The sequence below is a fragment of the Chaetura pelagica genome, unplaced genomic scaffold (assembly GCF_000747805.2).
Source record: "Chaetura pelagica isolate M959 unplaced genomic scaffold, ChaPel_1.0 scaffold360, whole genome shotgun sequence".
NCBI lineage: Eukaryota > Metazoa > Chordata > Aves > Apodiformes > Apodidae > Chaetura > Chaetura pelagica.
Genome location: NW_009951950.1, coordinates 99,064 through 107,301, shown reverse-complemented (window position 1 = coordinate 107,301; position 8,238 = coordinate 99,064).

The following is an 8,238-nucleotide window of genomic DNA, read 5'->3' as shown; positions in this document are numbered from 1 at the left end:
CTTCTCAGTTTACTACACGATTATTCTGACCCAGCTTTTAGCTATTAACTCATTTTTGCAGAATTGGTTTTCTTCAAGTTCAGGGAGCTGAACTGACTTGTTGAGAGGTGAATATCAAAACAGGAAAAGGGAAGAGACAAGAGTGCGTGGATGAGATCAGGAGAAGTGGGGTCCTCTCCATTTCGGTCCCTTGGCAGCATTTGATGAGCGCAGGCTGCGTTGCATCTTTTGGCCCTATGTCTAAGGTGAAGGACCATGATTAAACAGTCATTTTAATCCAACTGCTGCTATCGCCAGAAAAATTCCCAGTTCCCTCTTCTTGTTTGTGCTGTTTCTCTCATGCTAAAGCTCAAGTTGAGGGTGCTTTTCTTCTGCCTGGGTGGGTCACTCCTTGGAGAGATCAACTCTGTGAAGCAGGTTGTGATGTGGCTGCACAGGCATCAGCCTTGCTGCAAGTAGTGAGGCAGTGGGACTGACTCAGCACCAGCAGGTTCATTCCTGAATTAAGTGGCTATGTATCCATGGCTTTAAGCCAGATTTTTCATTTTTGTGCCCTTCAAATCAAGCTTCCAAATGAAATATCTAAATACAAACATGCTGACTGTTTTTGTGTTCCTCATACTTTCTTTAGTGATGACTGGGAAGATTAGGCCCATTCTATTCATACACAGTTGTGCTGCATCCAGGGTCTAATTTATTACTGATACTTGTGGGAGGAGATAGTGTGCTTAAGAGCTGAAGGGATGGCAGTAGAATAGTTAACATCTGTAAGGCCAGACGATGAACTTAAGGAAGATAGTGAGAGTATTTTTGCTAATACACTGTATGGCAATACAACCCTTTCCCCATTGCATCTTACTACAAGGAATTTGAAACTATAGTGCATCTACATACATCTTTGGGAGGGTAAGGAAGGATTCAGCATTACAGCTGTAAGTCACAGAAAGACTTTTCAAGCTTGCAATATTTTTGTCTCATTTAACAATTTCTGTAAGCAAGTTTTCATGCTTGCTTTGAGTACTTTCCCTAGTGATCCCCCAAACTGATTATAGACTTGTTTAGCTGATTTCCATCTCATGGTTTTCTGTCTGTCATTGGGTTGCTGAACAACTATTATTAAATTTAAAATAACCATTGTGGGGGTTCCCTGTGTTTAAAAAAGAAAAAGAAAAAAATCTGTTTGTAAAGTGAAAGAGAGAAACTGGTCAAAAGGGCTCTGTGCTGTGGGTGAGGAGGCAGCCTTAGCAATGGAAAGTGCAGAGCTTTGCTGGAGCAGTTGTATGAAGGAGCTCTCCTAACCAGTGTGGACTTGCAGACTTCTAGATAACCACGATGGGGTTGAATGAAGTTTACCTTTTAGTGTCTTGAAATTAAATGCTAAAGTGATGCATGAAGTATATTACTCTCATAGGCCTGTATGAAATGTCAAACAAAAATATCTTTCATACAATGGTGTAACAGAAGCAGAGAATCATTCAGGAAGAAATAGTCTTGAAGTAAACAATTCATAGAATCATACAATGGTTTGGGTTGGAAGGGACCTTAAAGATCATCTAGTCCCAAACCCCCAGCATGAGCAGGGACACCTCCCACTAGATCAGGTTGTTCAAAGCCCCATCCAACCTGGCCTGGAATACTGCCAGGGATGGGGTTTCCATAACTTTCCTGGGCAACCTGTTCCAGTGTCTTACCACCCTCACACTAAATTTCTTCTTAATGTCTAACCTAAATCTCCCTTCCTCCAGTTTTAATCCACTACCCCTCATCCTATCCCTACACGCCCTTGTAAAAACTCCAACCCCAGCTTTCCTGTAGCCCCTTCAGGCACTGAAAGGCTGCTTTAAGGTCTCCTCAGAGCCTTCTCTTCTCCAGGATGAACAACCCCAACCCTCTCAGCCTGTCTTCATAAGAGAGGTGCTCCAGCCCTCTCATCATCTTTGTGGCCCTCCTCTGGACTTTCTTCAGGAGCTCCATGTCCTTCTTGGGAGCTTCAGAGCTGGACACAGTGCTCCAGGTGGGGTCTCACAAGAACCAAGTAAAAGAAGAGAATCACCTCCCTTGACCTGCTGCCTGCTCTTCTTTTGGTGCAAACCAGGATACGGTTGGTTTTCTGTGCTGCCAGCACACATTGCTGGCTCATCTTGAGCTTCTCATGCACCATCACCCCTAAGTCTTTCTCCTCTGGGCTGTTTTTGATCCATTCTCCACGCAGCCTGTATTTTTGCTTGGGATTGCCCACTCCCCCTCATCCTACCCCTACACGCCCTTGTAAAAACTCCAACCCCAGCTTTCCTGTAGCCCCTTCAGGCACTGAAAGGCTGCTTTAAGGTCTCCTCAGAGCCTTCTCTTCTCCAGGATGAACAACCCCAACCCTCTCAGCCTGTCTTCATAAGAGAGGTGCTCCAGCCCTCTCATCATCTTTGTGGCCCTCCTCTGGACTTTCTTCAGGAGCTCCATGTCCTTCTTGGGAGCTTCAGAGCTGGACACAGTGCTCCAGGTGGGGTCTCACAAGAACCAAGTAAAAGAAGAGAATCACCTCCCTTGACCTGCTGCCCGCTCTTCTTTTGGTGCAAACCAGGATACGGTTGGTTTTCTGTGCTGCCAGCACACATTGCTGGCTCATCTTGAGCTTCTCATGCACCATCACCCCTAAGTCTTTCTCCTCTGGGCTGTTTTTGATCCATTCTCCACGCAGCCTGTATTTTTGCTTGGGATTGCCCCAATCCAGGGGCAGAACCTTACACTTGGCCTGGTTGAACTTCATGCAGTTTGCACAAGCCCACTTCTCAAGCCTGCCCTCCCTTCCAGCCTGTCATCACACAGTTTGGTACTACTACCAGCAGGTTGGTAGTAGTCATAAAAGAGCATTACAGTATTGGGGCTTCTCAGTCTAGAGAGGAGAAGACTGAGGGGGGATCTGATTAATGTCTCTAAATACATGAGGGCTGGGCATCAAGAAGGGAGGGACAAGCTCTTTTCACTTGTGACCTGTGGTAGGACGAGGAGCAATGGATTCAAACTCAAACACAGGAAATTCCACCTCAACATGAGGAAGAACTTTACTGAGTGTTACAGAGCACTGGAATAGGCTTCCAAGAGAGGTTGTGGAGTCTCCTTCTTTGGAGACTTTCAAGACCTGTCTGGATGCCTTTCTGAGTGATCTGCCCTAGTTTTTTTGGTCCTGCTCTGTCAGGGAGGTTTGACTCAAAGATCTTCAGAGGTCCCTTCCAACCCCTAGTATCCTGTGATTTCCCGGAAGCAGCTTGGCTTGCTTCAGCCTGTATCATACAGTCTCATAAGAATCAGAAGAGTAACTTTCTCTTGACAAGGACAACAAGGAGCTTTGTTCAAGCAGAGGTTGCCCCCAAAGCTACACTGTCTCTTTCGTTGGAAAACTACTGCCTGGAACATTCTCATATTAATAAACATGGCATTCCAGCATAGTGACACTTCAGTGACCTTGTTGCACTGCACTGCATTTGGCTGTTGAAGAGGGATATTGTAGTGTGGATAAATCACAGTAGTTGTCCCAAACACAAGAGCTCATAAAATTCTTGCTGTGATGTCTTAGGCCAATGCTCTGGAAAACAGCAGTGATTTTAGAAGCTGTTGTAGTAATAGTTAATCTATACATTACTTGTCCTGAGAAAGCATTCTTTGAACACTTACGTAATAAAAATTAAATAATGTCATGTTTTTTAAAAGAGATGTATTAAAAGCAACCTGTTCTGCAGACCAATAATACGTTGGGCAGCATCAAAGCATTAAACAATATGGTTTGCTTCATTAATACTAAATGAAACGGCTTAACAAGCCAATAAATGATGAGAATAAAACAAAGTCATCACACAATGCAGTTTTTTTAAGTGCCAGAAACAAATTTTCTGAAGCAAATAATTTTCCAATAAAACTAGATGGAATGTAAAGGAACATGTTTTTCTGATTACTGAATGCGAGATCAAATATCACAGTTAAATACTGTTTTGCATATTCAATGTACTGTATGTAAGGTCTTCACAGTAGCCCAGTGAAGTAGAAAAGTGAGCATGTGAGCATTATTTTTCTTATTTTATAAATCAAGCAATTAAAGGAATTGCATTAGGAAGACTGGAACAATTCTTGCCTCATCTTGAAATCTGTATGGTAGTTAAATCTTTAAGTTATGCTTTTTTTTCTTCTAAATCTGCAGAAAGTCTTTACACCTTGCATTCTGTAGACAAGTCTATGAGCAGAACAGTACATACAAAAGTGTGGGCCATTTCAGTACCTGTAGTATGCTATGGAAAATGCAATTTTTACAGCGTAATATATATATGTGCATTAGACTTTACAGTTGCAGACAAGATGATAAAGTTCATGCTTGACAAAGCTTTGTCTAGGGCAAGGATGGGAAATATTGGCTGTTGGCTGGCTGTAATCTGTGACTTAATTTCATGTTGTGGGATTCTTTTCATTTTTAGATGAGTGGTAATGGGGCTAGATGGTCTCTTTGACCCTCAACAAGGAGGTTTCCCACCCTTGGGCCCAGAGCTAGCATGAAGTTGGTCAGATGAATGTGCTTCTCAGTTCTACTTCTATATGCATGCATAGCTACTGTCCTGGGAGCTAAATATTTTTCATATCCAAAATTTATTACTCTTGCTTTGAGAGATAGTTTTCCCTGTGCCTCTAAAGAGTACAAGATGCCACAGCTCAACTTGAGAGATTTTATCAAGCTTGTCACTTCAGAACCTGCACACAGCATTCTGAGACAAGAATATGTCTAAGTACACTAATTTTGTCCTTTTAATAGTCTCTAATATTTTAAAATAAACCCTCAGCAAATATATGTGCTCGACCAAATTCAGCCATGGTAGTGCCAGGCTTTCTCCAGTGACTTCAGTAGGTTATAACTAGCATTCTACTGCTGTTTCCCATTTTCTCTTCCTAACTGTGGTTCAGGAAAACACTTGTGTAGTTAAGAGCATCTGTTGAAGTCCATGGTATAGCACCAGAACATCTTCTAGCTAAACAGGAAGGTGGGGAATATTTATTTATTTGTTTTTCTGCTGCAGCACTTTTTTTGGGGGAAAAAAAATCTGACCTGTTCCTAGATGAGAAAAATGGGAACTGATTTGGTATGATGGTTTCTTGAGTCAAATAAGCAGTAAAACCATGCAAAGAGGTATCTGAAAGGACTCTTGGGATGTTTGCAGATTATACTTGCTTTCAGGTTTTATTTTATATTTATCTTTACATGAAGTACTCAATCTTTTGCTGAACTGGTGTTTCCACCAGATACTATTTATCTCTCAACACTTACGTTGAAAGGAATTTTGTGGCAAACCCCTTATAATTCCCAAAACTTCTCCAAACACTGCTCTTACAAGATTTAACTAATTTTGGTTGCTCATAGCTTCCTTTTCACAGCAAACCCCACCCTAGTTCACTGTTCCCATGGCAGTGGTGGTTTTCCTTGCAGACAAGCCCCAGTGGCAACTGCCTTTTCCCTTTCCCATAGAAGAGTTCAGGCAACAATTTCTTTCCTCTTTATGCCTTGTTCTGAGCTGTCATAATGATGGCAAACACTTTTTTTTTCCTTTTGAGGGTGTGCTGGTTTGGTTGTTTATTATTTTTTTTTGTGTTGGGGGAGGAATCTCACAGGTGGCTTTGGTTTGAAGCTGAGAAGCTCCTCTAGCTCTAAAACCAGCCAGCCAAGGAGCCATTAGAGAGGCAATGGATGCATCTCTGTGATTAACATACAAAGGAACCTGAGCAGGGCAAGGAGTAAGAAAGCAGCAGAGCTGGAGAGGCAGAGCAGTGCCTGTGGTTGGTGGGAAGGTGCCCAAGCAGAAGTTTCCCTGCAGCCCATGGCGAGATGGCAGCTGTGCCCCTGCACTCATGGAGGAACGTGGTGGGACATTCCCTGAAGGCGCCAGGAGGGGTGAACTTGGCCAGGGGACTTGGATTTTGTGGCCAGGGGACTTGGATTTTGTGGCCAGTGGATTTGCTGCCAGTGGACTTTGGTTGCTTAGCTTTGGAAGACCCCGGTGCCAGGGGAGTTTGTTCCCGAAGCCCCCGTGACTCTGTGGGAAGCCCAGGCTGGAGCAGCTCCCGACCTCATGGGAAGGACTCAGGAAGGAGAGGTTTGTGGAGGAGTCTTTCCCATGGGAGGGATCCCGTGAGGAAGCAGGGCAGGACTGTAAGGAATCCTTCTTCCTGAGGAGGAAGGAGCAGCAGGAACCACCAGCCTGTGAACTGACTCTAAACCCCATCCCCTGTCCCCCTGTGCTGCTGGGGGGAAGGAGGGAGAGAAACCGGGAAACAAGGGATTGGGGCCCGGGAAGAAGGGAGGGGTGGGGTAACATATGCAAGCCCTGCTCTGTGTGTGTCTGTGTCCTGGGTGTGTTTGCTTAGTGTGAAATTGCTATTTTTTTCCCCAAGTTGAGTCTGTTTTCCTCAGGACCTTAATCGGTGAAGAACCCTCCTTGTCCTTTGTCTCGACCCATGAGCTTCTAGTTGGGCTTTGTCCTCCTCATCCCAGAGTGTGTGTGAGGCGGAAGCTGAGTGAGTGTCCATGTGGCTGCTTCTTTGTTGTCCTGTTGTCCCCTGACCACGACAGAGGGTGGGAGTGCAGTTTTTCTCTGAGAGGCTTAAGATACGGAGTTAGATCTGAGCAAAGCTGGGGGCTTTTCTGTGATGGTTATTTGTAGCAGCTAAGCATAATGATGCTTTAGAAATCAGTTTTCCATATGAAATTTGGCAGCTTATTCTGTTATATAATCTTTTAATTGACATTTTCTCAAAGAAACATTACAGACCTACGCCATCACCCGCTACAGCAATGGCATTTTCTTTCTGGTTACAGGGGGCCTTTCATTCAGGCCCTATATGCTTTGGACCTGTACTTGGCCGTCTTTAAAATCAAACAGTGGGTTGGTGTGGTGGTGCGGACCCCCCTGAGCCACACTGTGACATCAACACCAGCCAGCTCTGTTCTTGCTTTAGCTACAAGGGCCTGACATTGTTGGTGTTTCAGTAGCAAGTGCAGCAGGCTGATAAAACGTGGCAGTATTTGACCTACTGGAGCAGTGAGCCTGGGTGATTTGGTGCCTTTTTGTCCTAGTGCAGTGATTTGGGGTGATGAGGCACTCCCAAACTCTTCCTGAAACTGTGTTTGCAGAACATACCTGGGACCTCTCCTGCTCAGAACACAAGCCCACTCTGAAAGTTCCCAGAGATTACCTAAACCAAATAATGGCTGTCATGGAAAAGTGCAGACCAAAGTCAATCATCTTGGGATCCTATAAACACTGGCCTTAAGATGGAGGTCCCTCAGAGCTCCCCAGAATGGCACCAAGCTGCTGCCTACATCTGATGTGTCTCACAAGGGGAGCTGGCTCACCCGACTGAAGAAGTAGCCAGCCACTTCTCTTAGGTACAGGGGGAAATCAAATAGTATTGGGCTGTTACAATTTGACTGTTGGGTAATCAGGGGGGATAATACAACTGACTCAGTGAAATCAGGTACCAAAATTTCACATCTTATCAGGCTAACCTCTGTATCTGTGTGTGTGCACGTGCAATTTAGTTTAGAAACTTGGTTAGATTTTTACTTGAACCCCTGTATTGATTATAACTGATTATTGATTAAGTTATTAGAAAATAATATAATTTAATTTTGTGAATTGTTATAATAGTGTTAAACAATCTTAATTTACTACTATTTCAAATCATGCCAGACCCATAACTAAAGCACTACACTGAAATACTTACACGTAAACTCCTTAGTTGTAAATTGTTGACCAAGTCTGGGACTAGGAGTGGATTCAGCTGCACCTAGACTACTTGCTGAGGAGTTTGGAAAGCAAGGGGATCCACTCTGAGCCTCGTGACTCAGTGGGAGGGTCTTTGTTTCCCTGATCCTTGTGCAAGTCATTCCAGTCTGTCCCAAACTCAGTCTGCTCTATCCCTGTATCAGTCATTTCCCTTGATCCCTGTGTAAATCACTCCCATCTATTTCCAACCCCTACACTCCCCTTCCACATAATAAGTAACAGAGGTAATCTTTCCATCAAATTCTGTTTAGTGACACTTTAATAAATCTATATTAAAAATCACCTTTTCTTGCTGTCTGTGTTGGTGATTCTTTAAGTGACCTTAAGACCTTCAACTCTCACTCACAACAGCTGATTGTTTGGAATGAAGAACAAAACAGCTAGGGCTTTTTGGAGGTCCCTTTCCAGCCTGGGCTAATTG